Source organism: Phyllobates terribilis, unplaced genomic scaffold, assembly GCF_046119375.1.
Source record: "Phyllobates terribilis strain yellow unplaced genomic scaffold, ASM4611937v1 Scaffold_1062__1_contigs__length_440962, whole genome shotgun sequence".
Classification (NCBI taxonomy): Eukaryota; Metazoa; Chordata; class Amphibia; order Anura; family Dendrobatidae; genus Phyllobates; species Phyllobates terribilis.
This window is the reverse complement of record NW_027363822.1, coordinates 89,091-106,908: the sequence shown is the minus strand read 5'-3', so window position 1 is coordinate 106,908 and position 17,818 is coordinate 89,091.

Genomic DNA, 17,818 nt, shown 5'->3' with positions numbered 1-17,818 from the left:
ACTGTGGATATTGACACAATCTTATCAGCTTCTGCCATCATCTTCACAAGGTCTTTTGCTTTTGTCCTTGGATTTATATGCACATGTTGGACCAAAGCACGTTCATGTCTGGGACACAGAACCCATTACCTTCCTGAGCAGTATGAATGCTGGACATTCCCATCTTGTTTGTACTTATGTATAATTGTTTGTACAGATGAGCGAGGCACCTTCAGGTATCTTGAAATTGTACCCAAGGATGAGCCAGACTTGTGAAAGTCCACATTTCTCTTCCTGATATCTTGGCTGATTTCTTTACACTTTCCCATGATGCTACACAAAAAAGAAGTGTGTTTCAGATGTGCATTAAAATACATTCACATCCAAATTTTTTTTTGCTCTTAATCCTGATTATTTATATCTACAACGCCACTGCTTAAAACCGTGGTCAGATGTGATATGATATTACTTCTGTAATAATCGTGACATGTTTTGGAGCATGCCAAATATTACCCTCCATTTAAAGTCTGTAAGTTATGTGTTGTTCAACATATTCACACTTGGTCGCTGACCAATGCCACATCTATAAGGCCACTGCCTAAAACCATGGTCATCAGACATTATCCGATATTACTGCTGTAATAATCATGACATTTTTTGGAGCATGCCAAATTTTACCCTCCATTTAAAGTCTGCCAGCTGTGTGTTATTCATGCTATTCACACTTGGTTTATGACCAATACCACATCTATAAGGCCTAAAACCGTGGTCATCAGATGTTATCTGATATTACTGCGGTAATCATGACATTTTTTGGAGCGTGCCAAATATTACCCTCCATTTAAAGTCTGCCAGTTGTGTGTTGTTCATCCTATTCACACTTCGTCGCTGACCAATACCACATTTATAAGGCCACTGCCTAAAACCGTAGTCATCAGACGTTATCCGATATTACTGAGGAGATAATCGTGACATTTTTTGGAGCAAGCTACATATTACCCTCCATTTAAAGTCTGCCAGTTGTGTGTTGTTCATCCTATTCACACTTGATCGCTGACCAATACCACATCTATAAGGCCATTGCCTAAAACCCTGGTCATCAGACGTGATCCGATATTACTGCAGTTATAATCGTGACATTTTTTGGAGCGGGCCAAAAATTACACTCCATTTAAAATGGGCAAAACGCTTGGCAAGGGACAGTGAAGTGGACGTAATGGTGATGGTGCACGCAAAGGCCTATGCCGTGGGCAAGCTGAAATTATGTCTGCTGAGTGAGCACAACAAGCACCCACATCATGGTCACCCTATCTTCCTGTCCCACTTTGTAGGGGGCAGCGGAACCCCACTCTTAAAGCCAGAGCAGTGTGAAAAGGTTGTTGGTTGGATAGCATATAATGCTTCCAGTCACTTTGCCACCACCACCACCGTCTTTCACACTGTCCAGTCTCAGTAGCCATGAGTATGGACCACATATTCCTCACCCTGATCCTCCTTACTCCCACTATGCCGAGTGCCCAGAGACAGCTGATCCCACACTTGAACGCTCAGAAGAGCTGTTTACTTTCCCATTTATAGATTTGGGCCTCTCTCCTGGCCCGTTTCAAGTGGGGCAAGAAGAGATCACATGTAGCTATGCCCAAATATTTGAGCAGCCATGGTTACATAAAGGCGACGGTCGAAAAGTGCAATTACTGTCGCAAGAGGTGGATGATGATGATGAGACACAATTGCCAGCGAGTCAGAAGGAGGCCCAGGGTGCATACGAGGAAGACGAGGTGGGACATTAACACGAGGAAAGTTGCCAGTCCAACTGTTAGGTCTTCCAGAGTCTGGCTCTTTTTTAAAAACTGTCCAGTTAACCCAAAAAAAGGCTATTTGCAAAATCTGCCATGCCAGCATCATCAGGGGCAGCAAAACTACCAGCCTGACCACCACCAGCAAGCTCAGGCCCATGACAGCAAAGCACCCGACTAGTAATGTCAGAGTCCAGAAACAGTGTCTAAGGGTGACAATACTGCCTGTACCGCTGTTGTGCGTGCACACCAATCCTCTGTCCATGGTGCAGGCAAAGATGCCTCCCGCCCTGCACCTGTAGTTTGACACTCACAACCACCACCATCAGCAACCACGTGCACATCCTTGTCCCAGGGCTGCATTCATTTGTCCCTGCCCCAGTCCTTTGAACGCAAGCGCAAATATGCAGCCAACCACCCACAGGCCATAGCACTAAACTGCCACATTTCTAAAATGCTTGCACTTTAAATATTGTCTTTTAGGCTCGTGGAGACACAATCTTTCTTCAACCTCATGGTGGCGGCCATCCCTCAGTACTCGGTTTCCAGCTGCCACTATTTCTCCCTGTGTGGTGTCCCTGCCTTACACAAGCACGTGTCCCAGATCATTAGCTGTGCCCTCAACAATGCAGTTACAGGGAAGGTCCACCTAACCACGGACACATGGACAAGTGCTTGTGGCCAGGGACGATACATCTCGCTGATGGCACACTGGGTTAATAGGGTAAGCCGGGACCCAGTCGGACGGAACACATCCTCCTGACGCCAAGGATTGTGGGCCCTGGGTCAATCAGGGTTGCCCCTACATTATAAAGCTCCTGCACCTCCTCCTCCTCTTCAGCCTCCATCTCCGAAATTACCACATCAGTAGGAAGCTGGAAGCACTGCAGTACTGCCTCGGCCAAGTGGCAACAGGCTGTGCTGAAGCTGATATGCTTATGGGACAAACCGCACACCTCTATGGTGTTGTTGACAGCTTTAACAGAGCAGGCAGAACTCTGGCTGTCACCGCTGCACCTACAGCCAGGCATGGTGGTGTGTGACAATGGCCAGAACCTGGTGGTGGCTCTGAAGCTTGGCAACCTCGCACAAGTACCATGCCTGGTCCATGTGCTCAACCTAGTGATTCAGCGGTTTTTCAAAACTTACCCGGATCTGCCGGAGCTGGTTGTCAAAGTACGCCGTCAGTCTGCCCATTTCGGAAAGTCAGCTACAGCTTCCACCACCCTCGCTGTGCTTCAGCAGCGCTTGCAGCTTCCAGCTCATCAACTGGTGTGTGATGTCACCATACAGTAGAACTCAACCTTGCATATGTTGGGGAGGATTTGTGAGCAGCAGAGGGCAGTCGTTGAGTACCAGCTTCAATACGCCTGTCGGTATTCAAGTCAGCCTCCACACATAAGAGCTGATGAGTGGGCATAAATGTCTGACATCTGTGCCATCCTCCAAAACTTTGAGGACTCCATCAAGATGGTGAGCGGCGATGACGTCACCATCCTTCTTCTCTGTCTAATGAAACGCTTGTTGCTCACAATTAAAGAGGAGGCATTTCAGGCGGAGCATGATATGGAGCAAGGAACTATACAGGTTGATGCTACACAGCCTAGCCTCATCTCATCTCAATGCAGGTTGGGTGATAATGAGGAGAAGGAGGAACAGGAGGAGGAACAGGAGCTGGTTTCATGCGCTACAGATGTTACTACCCACACAACATTCATACTACCTGGTCAGCGTGGATGGCGTGAGGAGAGGGAGAATGAAGAGGTGGAAAGGTGGAGGATGAGGAGGAGGAAAGCATGGACAGTCGTCCTCTTTGTCAGGAAAGGGAAGTCTTGGCTGTTGGCAGTCTGGCTGTTAGAATCTATGTTGTTTTACTATCGGCCATCTTGTTGTGGTTTGCTGGCTTCTAGTCTTTTCCTCTGGTGCTGGGTGTCTTGGTCACGTGATCTCTTCACTCTTTATTACTTAGCACCTGTCTCCCATTCCATGCTGCACATCAGTGTTGTTACGCTTGTGCTCTGGCTAAGTAGCCTTGTTAAGTTCTTTGTGCTTTGGACAATTGATTGCTTGGGACTTCTTGTTCCACCAGTTTTGTTCCCTTTTATCTTCGTTTCTGCAACTAACTTTTCTGTTAGGAGGTCTCCAGTTTTGCTCCCAGTCCTTAGATCTTTTAGGGACCCCTTTCCCCTTCCTTCATGTCTTCGTTTGAGTTCAGTGCAGGAGTTTAGGTGCGGCTATTCATAATAGGGCACCCACTCCAGCGTAGGGTTAAGCTGAGTCTCAGTGAAGGGACAGCTTTTCCCTCCTATTCCTTAGTTCTAAGTTGCAGTACATAACAGTATGTCCCGCCCTGTTTAAAAAAAAAAAAGTTTTTTTTTTTTTTCTCCTCTCCTCTTCCTGGGTTATCTTCAGTATGTGTACCATCCAGGAGCTTGCTCAATGCTTGAAAGGATTGACTCTGGAGGTTGCCGATCTTCAGCAGTACATGAGTAAATACCCTGCAGAATGCTATGAAGAACTTAAGGTAGGATTACCTGAGTGTTTCTCGGGTAAACAACAGAATTTTTTTTCATTTAAAAACGCTTGTTTGTTGTATTTTCGGCTCAGACCTAAATCTTCTGGGAGTGAACTACAGTGTGTAGGCATTATTATTAGTGATGAGCGAGCACTAAAATGCTTGGGTACTCGTTGCTCGGGTCAAGCACATTGTAATACTCGGGTGCTCGACCCGAGCAACGAGCCCAATGTAAGTCTATGGGAAACTCGAGCATTTTTCAGGCGGCTCCACCCGGCGGTCTGCAGAGGGCCTAAAAATTTCCCAAATCGATGGGAACAGTGCCCAAATGACATGGGAACAGCATGGGGAAGACCCCTGGAAGCATTTCTGACTCCCAAGTCACTGCTGTCAACAACGTTGTCAGAGTATTACGCCACTTTTACGGACTCACAATAAAACATACAAAAACAAAACCAAAATGGATTTTCCTGGGAAATATATTAAGGAACATCCTTTCCAGGGTAATGACTTGTATATATGGCAAAATAAATAACCAAAACCAAAAATACTCCTCCACACCTTGGGCTATATTCACACGTAGTTTTTGATGCGATTTTGCACTTCTGCATTGCTTTCAGCAAAGACAAATGCATACACTGGGAAATGTCATTTTAACATTTTACAACCTTATCTGGCCATGTGGTGTGTGACACATCATCAGACACATGCATACAGTGCTGAAAAGACATGGGACCAGCATGGGGAAGACCTCTGGAACCATTTCTGACTCCCAGGTCACTGCCTAAAAGTGTGCCCATCATAAGTGATTCTTGGCGCATGCGAAGATGCCTCCCGCCATGCACCTGTCGTTGCAGACATCACCGTCCACGTCCTTGTCCCAGTGCAGCATTCAGTTTTCCCTACCCCATTCCTTGGAATGCAAGCGCAAGTATGCAGGCAGCCACCCACCCACAGGCTGCAATACTATACTGCCAAATTTTTGACAGCTGCTTGCACTTGAAATGTGGCCTTTTAGGCTCGTGGAGGCGGAAGCTTTTCATAACCTCATGCCTGCGGCGGCCGGGTGTCCATACTCGGTCCCCAGCCGCCACTGTTTCTCCCGGTGTCGTCTCCGCCTTCCACAAGCATGGGTCCCACAACATTACCAGTGCCCTCCCCAGTGCACTTACTGGGAAGGACCGCCTAACCACAAACACGTGGACAGGTGAATGTGGCCAGGGACGGTATGGAGCCACTCCACAGCTTTTTTTGCTGAGAGTTGTATTTAGCTCGGCGAAAGGTCTGGCATAGAGGGAAACCATATCTATTCTGGGTGTCATTTCTCCGTCACCAGGTTCCGGACATTGACACACACGACCATGCCTGGCTGTATGTTCAGCGGTGAGAGCCACAGATCAGACTGCTGTGTTACAGCTTTCAACAACTCTGCAGCGCTGGGCGGTTTGTCAATTAAGTATTAAGCATGTTATCTTCAGCACAGCCTGTTGCTGCTTGGCCAAGACAGTGCTGCAGTGCTGTCAGCTTGTGACTGATGTGGTCATTTCGGAGATGGAGGAGGAGGTGCATGAGCTGTACAATGTGATTACATTGTTGATAAATTGGTGACGCTGTTTTTTATACTAAAGAAAGATCCTATTGTTTTGTTTTTTTTATGTATTTTTTTAAGACAAATGCATTCACCGGGAAATGTCATTTTAACATTTTACAACCTTAGCTGGTAATGTGGTGTGTGACACATCATCAGACACTTCCTGTTTTATTTATGATGGAGGGACTCTGAAAGTCATAAAGCCTATTTTTATAGGGACATCAGACGGCCCTTACTATTCTTAAAAGGCCAGCAGTCGGCCCTAGCTATTGTTAGAGAGCCATCAGCCGGCTATGCTTTGTTGTTCCCATTATTAACAAGTGGGTCTCCTATACTGTTATAGCTTATCCAGTGACTGCAAGGGCTGCCAGAAATTTGGATGCAACCCAATACCCCTTTGAAGAGACATAGAGGAGGGTCTCAGTAAAAAAATGTTCCCATTATAAAGGATCGGGTCTCCTATAAGTGGTAATGCCCATGCTGTGACTGCAAGGGCTGCCAAAATTTGGGAAAAACCCCATTAAGAATTTAAAGACACATAGAGCAGGGCCACAGTAACAAGGTACGACATGTTCCCATTAGAAAGGAGAGGGTCTGCTGTACAGTTATAGGGTATGCAATGAGTCCAATGGCTGACAATTTTAGGAAAAAACCCACTAAGAATTTAAAGACACCACAGAGCAGGGCCACAGTAACAAGGTACGACTTGTTCCCATTAGAAAGGAGAGAGTCTGCTATACAGTTATAGGGTATGCAGTGAGTCCAACAGCTGACAATTTTAGGAAAAACCCCACTAAGAATTTTAAGACACATGGAGCAGGGCCACAGTAACAAGTACGACATGTTCCCATTAGAAAGGAGAGAGTGTTCTATACAGTTATAGGGTATGCAGTGAGTCCAACGGCTGACAATTTTAGGAAAAACCCCACTAAGAATTTATAGACACATGGCCCCGGAGCTGGGCTCACTGAGTGACAGGACACTGCTCCTGAGCTCAGCTCCGGGGCCTGCTCGCTGGTGCGGCTCATTATCCCTGGCTCCTCAGCATCAGCGGTCAGAGAATTAAAGCTAGGGACACATAGGACATGTGAGTATAAGGATTTTATTATTTTATTCTTATTTTTACAGGTGGACACTGCGGGAGCAGACACTACTACCTTCATCATTGTCTCCTGCTGGTGCTGATCGCAGCACCGGTAGGAACCATGATGAGGGCAGTGTTCAGCACCCCGCGCATGGGAACAGTGCTAACTGTACAGTGATTCCCAGGCACCGTTCCGTGTGATCTTGATGCTGCTCAGGGGTGGCACATGGTTGCCACATGTGACACACAGGGAAACATGAGACACGGATATCTCTGGTACCGGTTTATACCGAAATATACGGACATGTGAAACCGGCCTAAATCGGCTGCGAAAAATCCTCCGAATAAACAAACTGCTCAATCGTCAGGTGAAATGATCTTTTGGCATGCACACAACATTATCATTCTTGGCACAAGACTTGTGCTGCCGAGAACAATGACAGCCAATGAACAATCGTCTAATACAGATCATTCAGAGTGTATCTGAAGCGCAGTATTCCTGTGTAAATTGTCTATTAACCCCTTAGTGACTGAGACAATTTGGACATTAATGACCAGGCCAAATTTTTGAATTCTGACCAGTGTCACTTCATGTGGTAATAACTCTGGAACGCTTCAATGGATCCCGCTGATTCTGAGACTGTTTTTAGTGACATATTGTATTTCATGATAGTGGTAAAAAATTTTGATACGACAATTTGGTGAAAATGTTGAAAATTTTGCAATTTTCAAACTTCTAATTCCTATGCCTTTAAACCAGAGAGTTATGTCACACAAAATAGTTAATAAATAACATTTCCCATATGTTTACTTTACAACAGCACAATTTTTAAAACATATTTTTTTTTTGTTAGGAAGTTAGAAGGTTTAAATGTTGACCAGTGATTTCTAATTTTTCCAACAAAATTTACAAAACTATTTTTATAGGGACCACATCACATTTGAAGTGACTTTGGGAGGCCGATATGACAGAAAATACCCAAAAGTGACACCATTCTAAAACCTGCACCCCTCCAAGTCCTCAAAACCGCATTCAAGAAGTTTATTAACCCTTCAGGTGCTTCACAGGAACTAAAGCAATGTGGAAGCAAAAATGAAAATTTTTTCATAAAAATTTTACTATAGCCCCAAATTTTTTATTTTCACAAGGGTAACAGGATAAAATGGACCACAAAATTTGTTGTGCAATTTCTACTGAGCATGTTGATTCCCCATATGTGGGGGAAAACTATTGTTTGGGCACACAACAAGGCTTGGAAGGGAAGGAGCACCGTTTTGACTTTTTGAACGCAAAAAAGACTGAATCAAGAGTGGATGCCATGTCACATTTGGAGAGCCCCTGACATGAAAAACAGCAGAAACCCCCACAAGTGACAGCATTTTGGAAACTAGCCCCCTCAAGGAATAACACATTTAGATGTGAGAACAAATTTTTTTTTTTTTTTTTACAAAAACACTGTTTTAGCACCAAATTTGGACCCAACAATTTGTTCTGCAATTTCTCCCGCATGTGGCAGCATTCTATATGTGGATATACACTACTGTTTGAGCACCCGGCAGGGATCAGATGGGAAGGAGCGCTACTTGGCTTTTAGAACGCAGATTTCTTTTGAATAGATTATGGGCTCCATTAATTTAGCCCCTGAGGTGCCAAAACAGCAGAACCCCCACCCCCAGGTCACCCCATATTGGAAACTCCACTACCTAAGGAATTCATCTAGGGGTGTAGTGAGATTTTGAACCCATGGATGCCTCACAGAATTTTATAACATTGAGACATGGAAATTTGTTCTCAGTAGCGATCTGGGAGTCAGAGATGCTTCCAGGGGTCTTCTCCATGCTGTTCTCCTTCCATTCAGCACTTTTACCATCCATTTCATCATTTTCAGTGCCCCCCAGATCTCCTTGTAGGGTCTTCTGGAAAAATGCTTTGATTTCTCATTGACGCTCATTATACTCGTTACTTGAAATGAGCATCCAAGCATTAGAAATTGTTTAGGTCGAGTAACGAGCATCTGAGCATTTTAGTGCTCACTCATCTCTAATTTTTACCTGTGGATTTTCAGCATTTTATGCAATGCAATGCAATTCTGACTTTAAACTCTGAATGTCCACAAGAAAATTGACATGTTGAGGATTTCAAACACGCACGGCTGGTCAGTTTACGCTATGTAAAAAAAAATTAAACAGTGGACCCCAGGATGGGGGACATTATACAAGGAAGGGGCCTAGGATGGGGGTTATTATACCAGCAAGGAGCCCAGGATGGGGGACATTACACCAGGAAGGGGTTAAGGATCGGGATTATTATACCAAGATGGAGGTCATTATACCAGGAATGGGCACAGTATACCATGAAGGGGTCCAGGATGGGAGAAATTATACTAGGAAGGGGCTGGGAATTCTGGGACATGGTTATACAATGGAGGACATTATAACAGGAAAGGGTCCATGATGGTGTCAGGATGGTGTACAATATTACAGTAAGGGGCCCAGTACAGGAGACATTACACCAGGAAGCCCCCATGATGGGGAACATTATACCAGGATGGGTGACATTGTTACACGAAGGTACCAGAATGTGGAACATTATTACAATAAGGGGTCAAGGACAGGGGACATTATACCAGGAAGAGGCTCAGGATGGGGGACATTATTACTGGAAAGGGCTCAGGATGGAGGACATTTTACCAGAAAGAGTACAGGACAGGGGACATTATACAACCCCTGGCAAAAATTATGCTTGGTCTGAAAAAAATTACCCTTACTGAGTACCACATTTTTAATCTTGATTTCTTTTAGTGTTTCTTAAAGCCCTAAAGTTGCCATTTGAAATGACTTTAGTTTTGTGCCATGTCTGTGAGCTGCTTTTTTTCAACAACATTAAACAACTGAATGAACATCCTCCGAGCCCGGTGATTCCATAATTTTTTCCAGGGGTTGTAATAGGAAGAGGCAAAGGATGGAGGAAATTATACCAGGAAGAGGTGTAGGTGGAGGTGACGCACCCCCTGGGCCGTGGGGTACCAGGTGCTGGGCCTATGGATGCCGGTATGGGGGATATCACGGTGGCTGGCCCGGTCCGTGACCCAGGGTGGTCAGTAAAAGGGGGAATATGTATAGGGGATTTGGAAAGTTCTGGAGCCGTCCTCTGGAGCTGGTGTTACGGCAGCAGGGATGGTGTGGCTCTCCACAGGTAGAGCTAGCTCCAGGGCAGCGTGAGGTGTAATGGATGGTGGTGCAGGGAGAGACGGCAGGATGGTCCCGGAGGAAAGAAGGACACTCACACGGGGGTAAGCTTCTGTACCTTTACTGGTGATGTTGCAGGCACGGTCCAGGGTACTCCGGACAAGGGCGCACTTTTGGACTCTCCCTAGTGAGCGGGTATAGGGCCTCCTGATCCGTGGCTTTACTCGCTAAGCTTCTGACCTGCCTGGAGCTAGGCCTAGCTTGGTTGCTGTCTCTCTTTTGCACCTGCTGACCTGGTGGTAGGGCCTACTCTTGCAGATCACTCTCCCTGGATGCAGGGGTCTCCGTGACTCCTAGCCCTGGTACTGCAATCAGTATTTGGTGAACCTGGGACCTGTAGTCCTCCAGGGGTTCCGGTGGTTCCTACTGGGTATTGAGGGTCCCTGTAGGCGCGGACCCGGTGTCCGGTATATATCTCGGGGTGAGCCTGGTAAGCTCCTCTGCCCCCTTGGCTACTTCTTCCTTCTCCTCTATCCTTCGGCCACACTCAGGGCCCTCACTAGGCCTTCACACGTGCTGTAGGCCTTGGCTCGCTAAGCACAGCAGCCAGCTTGCTGCCTCTTCGCTGCTCTCTGAGTGTCAGCACGCTCTCTGCTCAACTCTGAGCTCTGTCCCTCTGTGTGTCTGAGAGACTCACTAACTAGACTGAGCTGCCTGGCTCCACCCTCCCTTTATATATCCCTGAAGGACTCCCTCTGGTGGTCTGAGGTGGTAGGGTGGAGGTGTGTGAATGTGTGAGGGCCTCTTGTGGAGAAGTCCATCCATGCACCCTTCTGGGTTCTGTGGCACCAGTGCACAGCAGGGCGCCACAGAGGGACATTATTACAGGATGGTGGTCAAGATGGGGGACAATATTAAAGAAAGCGGCCAGGATGGGGAATATTGCAAAATCATTGCAAAATGAGCAGAAATGCAGACATGCATTGCACACTTAGGTATAGTTGTGAGAAGAACCAAATTTGTTTATATTATGTGATGTATTGGAATTTATGAATGTGTCTATCATAATGCAATGGCAATCTGAACTGTGGGTACAGTATAGAAAGTATAGAGTAGTAAAGGCACAGACAAGTGATGCGAACAAAGGATGATTATTTCCTCCATCAACAGATGACTTATGAAATAATAATAATAATAATGAAACAATTTATATAACATAACCATTATATCCCTAAATGTATTACACTGTAGTAAAACAGATAACCTTTCCTAAGGCTAGGGTCAAACAAGCATATATGTCTCATCCAAGGGAATTTGGTCGATTAGACAAATCACACTCTGATAAAACTCTAATTAGAGTTTTATCAGAGCATGATCATAGTGTGTTCCGATTCTGTTGGATGAGAAGATGGAGAACAAAATTTCTCCATCTTCTCCATTATGTCAGTCCATGAAAATCGGACTGCACTCAAATGTAATCTGAGTGCAGTCCAATATTTTCCTTCGACTCATAGACTTGCATTGCCAAGTGCGCTCCGAATTTTGGATCAAACTAGTACATGCTGCAATTGTTTTCCTCGGACCAGCTCTGTCTGAGAAAAAAATCTGACATTTGCACAGCCCTATACAATAATAATGATCTAAGTGCGATCCTATGTTTTGTTGGATCACACTAGGACTGATAATACGGTTGTCTGCTCAAGCCCTTAGAATAGGTCATCAATGTAAGAGTGACACACAAGCCCCACACAGGGCCAATTGTAGCTTTTCTGCAATCTAAAGGTCCGTTTACATGAACTGGCCAGTGGCACTATATGAACGCTGATCAATAAACTAAGTATCAATGGTTGTTTCAGTGGCAGTTTACGCAGGCAGACCAAAGCAAACGATGAAAACTGAGTGATCGATCATAGTTCTCGGCAGTGTGAGACCTGTTTATCCAGGACGATGCCAAGCTGAGAATGATGATCTTTTGTTTTGCACAAAATATAATTTCCCCCGATGAATGAGTGTTTTACTGATTTATGGAATGATTGGCAGCCTGATTACACGTCAAGATAACAGTGAAACCAGCGTTTTGAACAATGCTTGCTCCTTACTAAGTGGTTTGTCCCTCACTTAGGGGCATCTCCATTTAGAGTGTGATTGATTCTTATAATTGTTATTATTGTTTTTGCCGTTTTCATTTAAGGTATTTATTTCTATCATAATTCTGGATGATTACATCGATATGAAATGTTTTGCTGTAGTTTAATCATGGTTCTTTGAATTTCCCCATCATGTCTGGTGTAAGTAGTGACATTTGTTGTCCTATATTGCAGCCCTGTCTGCCTGTGAGATGGAAGCTGAGAGGAAGCTGCAGACGTGTCAGTTATAAGCGCACACAGCTCTGCAGTGAGATCAGGAGAGCAGAGAGCGGCCATCACACATCACACTGGGAACTCCCCTTCATGTGAGATAAGGAGGCAGAGTTATCTTCCAGGCAGCGTCGTCCCCAGAGCCAGGAAGAGGTCATTTACATAAAGTGATAAAAGATGATTTATCAGCAACAAGGCATCAGATATGAGGCATACAGGCATCACTCTCCTCTGCAGTCCATAACCTATATGCCCATATTAATAGTTTACAGCAGGCCAGAATTGCTAATCTGGCGCACCGGGCATTTTCCCAGTGGTCCACGGATGTGTGCATTGTAGTAGGCCACGGGGCCCGCTGATCCGGCCACCGGCCTGCTGATCCGGCCACCAACCCGCTTTTCTGGCCGCTGGCCCCTTAAATCTGGAGGCACAGCCGGGATTGGGGCGCTCTGCGCCCGCACGCAGGGTTCACTATTTGAACCGCTGCATGCGTCACATATAAGAACACATCAGCGTTCTCTGTGGGAGGAGAGCGCGATCCTCTCTCCCGCCTTTACAACACCGGCTGCAGCTGTTGGTGCAGCGCAGCCCGGTGCCGTACCGAATCAGGAAGCGGATCTCTGCAGCTCTGCTCCTACCTGGGTGAGTACAGTGGCATGATGATGTATGCTGCTGTTTAGCCAGTAAAAAACATGTTTCTGGTACCCAGGGGTGGGGGGTGGGGGATGACCTCTGGGGCTGGGGGCTTACATATGGGGCTAGGGGCTGACCTCTGGGGCTGGGGGATTACTTATGGGTCTGGGGGCTGACCTCTGAGGCTGGGGGCTTACTTATGGGGCTAGGGGCTGACCTCTGGGGCTGGGGGATTACTTATGGGGCTGGAGGCTTACTTATGGGGCTGGGGGCTGACTACTAACTTCCGGGGCTGACTGATGTGTTTATGGATCTGTGATACATATTCAGCAGTTGCTGTGTGTCCTATGTGATGTATATGTGTCTCCTGTGATGTGTGTTTCATAATATAGTATAATGTGGTCTTAATTATAATGTAAAGTTGTGTATATACAGTACAGACCAAAAGTTTGGACACACCTTCTCATTTAAAGATCTTTCTGTATTTTCATGACTATGAAAATTGTACATTCACACTGAAGACATCAAAACTATGAATTAACACATGTGGAATTATATACTTAACAAAAAGGTGTGAAACAACTGAAAATATGTCTTATATTCTAGGTCCTTCAAAGTAGCCACCTTTTGCTTTGATGACTGCTTTGCTCACTCTTGGCATTCTCTTGATGAGCTTCAAGAGGTAGTCACCGGAAATGGTTTTCACTTCACAGGTGTGCCCTGTCAGGTTTAATAAGTGGGATTTCTTGCCTTATAAATGGGATTGGGACCATCAGTTGTGTTGTGCAGAAGTCTGGTGGATATGTGTCACCCTGGCCTGGATGCCACAAGTGTAATTAAAGCTGTGTCTGAGAGCAAGGGGGAGGTTCTTTAGTCAGGGGAACATTAGCATGCAGTACCTCCTGTCTCAGGCCAGTAGGGGGAGCAGGCTGCCCCTATAAAAGCTGTTACTGGGGGCAGGGTTAGAGAGAACTGGATGGCCTGTCTCAGCACTGAGACTTGTCCCAGAGCAGAGCAGGGACAGAAAGTTGTATTGCACCTAAGAGGAAGTGTGGCAGGAGGAGAGCCACAAGCCAGAGACAAGAGGCGAAGAGAGCCTGTCTTGGCAGATAAAAGACTTACTTTACCAGACTTTGGTGTCTGAGGCTGGGAGGATTCTACATCCTCCAGCAGATAACCAGTCCACAAGGGACTGTATATTCCTTGGCCTAAGAAGCCTGGAGGCCCTGCCACAACCGAAGGGACCAGTAAAGCCGTACAAGGCTGGGAGCAGAAAGGAACCCACGTCGCAGGCCAAACAGGTGAGAATACACGGAAAGCTCGGAAACATGGGCTGTTACCCTATAACGAGGAGATAGCCAGAAGGAGCGCAGAAAGCACGGTAGGCCTACACCCTCACCCTGACCAGGGCCAATTTCCCCGTTGCTCTCAGACATCCAGGTCCCCTCCTAGCTGGGACTGTTTATGAGTCAGTTTACCTGTTTCAGTAAAGACCCTGGACTGCAACCTATTGTCTGTGTGCTCCTTCGCGCCTCCAGCACTACCAGTACTGGGACTCTCACCACCATCACTCCCACCATCCACTACACTGCCCTGGGCCGCACTCTTCCTGTGGGGAGTCACACCATCCCAGCTGCACACATCATCAGCCCCAGCGGTCTGCCTTGCAGCGGCGGTTCCTAATGACCGCAAATCCACGGGTGGCGTAGTCGGACATAATCAACAACACATAACGGACTACCACTGGCCTGACCACCCTGAGCCACGGAACCGGGTTGCCACTACTACTCCCATCGTTCCCCCTATTGTCCGGATCCGAGTGCCCCACGGCCCAGGGGGCAAGTCAGATACACAGCTGATAGTCCTACTGAATAGACTGTTAGAATTTGTATTATGGCAAGAAAAAAGCAGCTAAGTAAAGAAAAACGAGTGGCCATCATTACTTTAAGAAATGAAGGTCAGTCAGTCCGAAAAATTGGGAAAACTTTGAAAGTGTCCCCAAGTGCAGTTGCAAAAAACATCAAGCGCTACAAAGAAACTGGTTCATATGAGGACCGCCCCAGGAAAGGAAGACCAAGAGTCACCTCTGCTTCTGAGGATAAGTTTATCCGAGTCACCAGCCTCAGAAATCGCAGGTTAACAGCAGCTCAGATTAGAGACCAGTTCAATGCCACACAGAGTTCTAGCAGTAGACACATCTCTTCAACAACTGTTAAGAGGAGACTTTGTGCAGCAGGCCTTCATGGTAAAATAGCTGCTAGGAAACCACTGCTAATGACAGGCAACAAGCAGAATAGACTTGTTTGGGCTAAAGAACACAAGGAATGGCCATTAGACCAGTGGAAATATGTGCTTTGGTCTGATGAGTCCAAATTTGAGATCTTTGGTTCCAACCACCGTGTCTTTGTGCGACGCAGAAAAGGTGAACGGATGGACTCTACATGCCTGGTTCCCACCGTGAAGCATGGAGGAGGAGGTGTGATGGTGTGGGGGTGCGTTGCTGGTGACACTGTTGGGGATTTATTCAAAATTGAAGGCATACTGAACCAGCATGGCTACCACAGCATCTTGCAGCGGCATGCTATTCCATCCGGTTTGCGTTTAGTTGGACCATCATTTATTTTTCAACAGGGCAATGACCCCAACACACCTCCAGGCTGTGTAAGGGCTATTTGACCAAGAAGGAGAGTGATGGGGTGCTACGCCAGATGACCTGGCCTCCACAGTCACCAGACCTGAACCCAATCGAGATGGTTTGGGGTGAGCTGGACCGCAGAGTGAAGGCAAAAGGGCCAACAAGTGCTAAGCATCTCTGGGAACTCCTTCAAGATTGTTGGAAGACCATTTCCGGTGACTTCCTCTTGAAGCTCATCAAGAGAATGCCAAGAGTGTGCAAAGCAGACATCAAAGCAAAAGATGGCTACTTTGAAGAACCTAGAATATAAAACATATTTTCAGTTGTTTCACACTTTTTTGTTAAGTATATAATTCCACATGTGTTAATTCATAGTTTTGATGCCTTCAGTGTGAATGTACAATTTTCATAGTCATGAAAATACAGAAAAATCTTTAAATGAGGTGTGTCCAAACTTTTGGTCTGTACTGTATAGTGTAGAGATGTTTATATGGTATGGTGCTGTGTACATAGTGTAGTATATAGTTTGGAATCCACACTATATACACTGGCACATCCCTACACTATGTAATATATATAGTATATAAACAGCTCGACTCTATATTCTTTTGCACAGTATATAGTGTGGAGCTGGGTATATAATTGATTGTAGAATATATTGTGGAGCTGTGTATGATTTGTATACTTCTCCTGCCCTGTATACATGGTGTCATTCTCAGTATCTGCTCTTATTATGTTTGCGTGTGTGTGTACATACATACACGCATAATATAATAATATATATATCTCAACAATCTGATTAATTGTCAAAAAAATGGAGGACTCTTCTTTATTAGCCCATGTGGTTATGTTTCGGATTCATGTTCTGTTATGGAACTGAATTGTCGTCATAGAGGCTGGCATCTGCAGGGTACAAATGTATATATACAATGCACAGTACCACTCCTCCTGTCCTGTATATATACAATGCACAGTACCACTCATCCTGTCCTGTATATATACACTGCACAGTACCACTCCTCCTGTCCTGTATATATACACTGCACAGCACCACTCCTCCTGTCCTGTATATATACACAGCACAGTACCACTCCTCCTGTCCTGTATATATACACTGCACAGCACCACTCCTCCTGTCCTGTATATATACACTGCACAGTACCACTCCTCCTGTCCTGTATATATACACTGCACAGCACCACTCCTCCTGTCCTGTATATATACACTGCACAGCACCACTCCTCCTGTCCTGTATATATACACTGCACAGCACCACTCATCCTGTCCTGTATATATACACTGCACAGTACCACTCATCCTGTCCTGTATATATACACTGCACAGTACCACTCCTCCTGTCCTGTATATATACACTGCACAGCACCACTCCTCCTGTCCTGTATATATACACTGCACAGCACCACTCCTCCTGTCCTGTATATATACACTGCACAGTACCACTCCTCCTGTCCTGTATATATACACTGCACAGCACCACTCCTCCTGTCCTGTATATATACACTGCACAGCACCACTCATCCTGTCCTGTATATATACACTGCACAGTACCACTCATCCTGTCCTGTATATATACACTGCACAGTACCACTCCTCCTGTCCTGTATATATACACTGCACAGCACCACTCCTCCTGTCCTGTATATATACACTGCACAGCACCACTCCTCCTGTCCTGTATATATACACTGCACAGTACCACTCATCCTGTCCTGTATATATACAATGCACAGTACCACTCCTCCTGTCCTGTATATATACACTGCACAGCACCACTCCTCCTGTCCTGTATATATACACTGCACAGTACCACTCCTCCTGTCCTGTATATATACACTGCACAGCACCACTCCTCCTGTCCTGTATATATACAATGCACAGTACCACTTCTCCTGTCCTGTATATATACACTGCACAGTACCACTCCTCCTGTCCTGTATATATACAGTGCACAGCACCACTCCTCCTGTCCTGTATATATACACTGCACAGCACCACTCCTCCTGTCCTGTATATATACA